Below are 3,471 nucleotides of genomic sequence, written 5' to 3' on the forward strand. Positions count from 1 at the left end.
TATTTTTTTAACCTAACCATTTATTTACAAACCCGATCTTGGGGCCTGAATTAATCTGTCAGAGTTCTTCTTCAGCAGAAAGAACATTTAGACAATTAGCCCACTGCTGAGGGAAATGGAGGGATGGTTGTCATCAGCTATAATGATGCTCCTGTATTAAGGATGCTTTAGGAATAAGAAATCAATGAGACAGTGGTTTGAAATGACCCAAGGACTTTCCAACCCAGTGATTTAATAACACAATGAATAAAAAAATGAATCTTGGTAAATACTGGAACAGAATCTGCCCAAAGGAATTTTCTGATATTATTTTTATTTCCTTGTCTTAATACATTTCAGCTCTATTTGCCCCTTTCTGTTCCATACACTATATTAAAGAAGGAAAAGAGGTTTTCTATTCAATTTGAGTTCTTCAGGAGCCTTTTTCCTCTCTGGTTGATTAGAAAGACATTAAAATACAGATATGTAATTAACTGACAGAACAATTTACGACAAGTTTTAAAGTGGTTCTTCTAGCTGTGATGTGTGCCTGGAGAAGCAAAAAGGAGAAAATCTCTTACTTTGAGACATGGTTTTTTGGGTTTTTTTTGTTGTGGGTTTTTGTTGTTGTTGTTGTTGGTTGGTTGGTTGTTTTATTTTGTTACTTTTTCTCTGTTTGTTTTTTGTTGTTGTTGTTGTTGGTTTGGTTTGTTTTGGTTTGGTTTTGGTTTGTTTGTTTGGGTTTTTTTGGGCAGACTTGAACCTTTTTGATCTCTCTCTTTTGTAAAGTACCTCTTTGTCAGATTAAATATGAAGATCCCTATCAGAATGCACTTGGCTTTGACAAGCCTGGCAGAGTCCTGTGTAGCCTGAAACATGGTAATGGCTGGCACTGAAATGAAAAGGTCTTGGATAATGAATAAAGAATATTTTAGCAGCATGACTCATAAGTAATACAAAGGCAGCTCTGGCAATGTCTGTTCTAATTACAGACTAGTTGCTCTGTTGTAACAATCTTGGGTATTAAGTGTGTGGGATGCTGAAATGTGTGGGCATCCTGCTAAGCTTGATCTCAGCTCCTTGCAACTCAAATCCTGTCTGTCCCAGCTGGAAAGTAGGTGCCTAAAAATGTACTGAGGGGGACTAAATATGTGTTATCTATTTTTCAGTATTTTTTGTGCGGCCCTCTGGGCCACAAACTTTTTGAGCTGTCAGAATCACAGAATGTGTTGCTCAATGCTCAAGCTGTCCTGTGGCAGCTGCTCCTCATCCCCCAGCACTGCCACACTGCAGCATTTCCAGGGCATCTTGGTGGGATCAAGGAGCAGGGGCAGCAGCAATTCCAGGGTCTGTTAGGTCTGTAGAGGCTTGTGTTACCTCCAGGATTTCAGGGAAGCAGGTAACGTGGGCTGCTGTGCCTTTGAGCAGCAGAGATGGTTATAAATCTTGGTTGGGAAACCTGGACAGCACTGCTGGACACTGCCTGCTGAGGGATTGGCTCCCTGTTCTGGTTAGAGAGCCATGGGCTGAGGCAGTAAGATGTCAATGTGACTCAACCCTGCAATTTAATGAAGGCAGGTCCAGATGTAGAATTTGCCCCATTTCAACAGTTAATGAGTTGGAAAACTGTCCAAGCTCAATTTTCTGTTTCCTTCAAGGTTCTTGCTTCCTGAGTTTGGGTGATTATTTCCCTGGGCACCATTTGTCCTTGCCCACTGCTTGTCTTTCTGTTTTTCAGCATTAAAAGGATTTTTCTCCCTTTTCTGAATGGGGGGGGACCCTCTGCCTATTTCCCAGAAATTTTAGGGATGTTAAACATGGTGCATGACTGCACAGGAGAGTGCTCAGAAGCTCTGACTTCACAATACCATGGGATCCTTTTACAGGTGAAGATTTCTGTATTTAGGTGGTATGTAATAAGGAAGGCAGTCCCTGGGCTGGGAAACCTATGCACAGAAATTATATCCATGGGTGTTAACTCTCTGTGAATGCCATCTGATGATGATGCTTTAAAAATACATCTGTGGGTATTAACTCTCCACAGCTACCATCTGATGATGTTTTAAATATCAGCTGAAGCATGCCAGCCAGCTGAAGGATCACAGACTGCAGCAGGGAAGGAGAATGAACAACATAAGTAAGATTTTGGTAAGGAGGGGTTGTTTTGGTTTTGAATTAATGCTCTTAGTAATAGAGAATTGAGAGAAGACAGAAAATGCCTCTTGCACTGTGAGCACCTTTTCTAATCACACTAATGTGTCTGTAATAAAAATAACATTTAGCCTACCCTTATTCCCCTTGGGATGCTCCCCTAAATTCCCTGCTTTGCTGCCAGCACCCTGGAGCACAAGGAGGGGGAGGTTTTTCAACACCTCTGCTGTGATCCCTGCCAGCAAATTGTGCTGATCATTCACTTTGGAGCCAGCCCTCCCTCCTGTGTGGCACTGGGTGCCAGCCAGGGCAGAGCTGGAGCAGAGCCTGGCTGCAGTGCCCAGTTTGCTGCTGCCCAGGCACTGGGGAGCAGTGGGAGAGGCCCCAAAAAGTGCACACCCACCTCAGGGTCCCCCAGAGCTCTTCCTGGCTGGGTGCTCTGCAGGCCAGCACAGAGGACGTGCAGGCTGGGCTGTGAGTAAATCATGGGGAAGCTGAAGACATTGCCTGTTCTAATGCCTGATCAGCACCTGGGTAAAGGAGTCTCCTTGTTTGGTAGGTTCACAATATCTCTGCTTGCAAGGAGCATTTTTATTAAGTTAAACAGAACACACTCTGCTATACAGCACCATAATCCCATTAGAGGCTCTGCAGGTTCAGACTGGACTACATGTCCTTCACTATTTCCCCTTAAAGGGAGAGAGGCAGTGAACAACCACCAAAAGATTTTCCAGGTCCTTCTACCAGCATATTACAGACATATAAGCACAAAATCCTAATCAATTCTGGTTTTGTTTTGAAGAAAACAATTTCCCATATGCATTGAAATTAATATTTGCAACTACAGCAACAATGCAAGTAATTATTTAGCCCCTGAGTACACATGCAAAGTATCCTAAAGAATATCTTTTGTCCAACACCTTAATCAGGAGCTGAATCTAACAAAAGCTCAACTTCATGTAAATGAATATTCATGTGTTTGCACAACTGAAATGTTTATATTATGGGTAATCTTAAAAGCACTTACAGTAATACTTTAATTCCAAAAGCATAGTGTGAGGTTTACCAGAAGAGTACCCAGATTTAAAAATGATGAACAATACCCAGGATTTTGCTTAGGGGGTGTTTTGAACAGACAGTAATGTTGTAAATGAAGCCTGTGGTAACAGTGAACAAAAAGATGTCCCCAGTCTCTGCATGGCTGTCATCTACATGACTCAAATCCATCCCAACAAGGCCAAAGGTAGCCCTGGGTTATTTTTTCCCACACATGAGGCTGTCATGATGTTGCCAGAGGTGACAAAAATCTCCAAATCATGAAATGTATTGGTGAAATTTGTG

Source organism: Molothrus ater, chromosome 14 (assembly GCF_012460135.2).
Source record: "Molothrus ater isolate BHLD 08-10-18 breed brown headed cowbird chromosome 14, BPBGC_Mater_1.1, whole genome shotgun sequence".
In the NCBI taxonomy this organism is placed as follows: Eukaryota; Metazoa; Chordata; class Aves; order Passeriformes; family Icteridae; genus Molothrus; species Molothrus ater.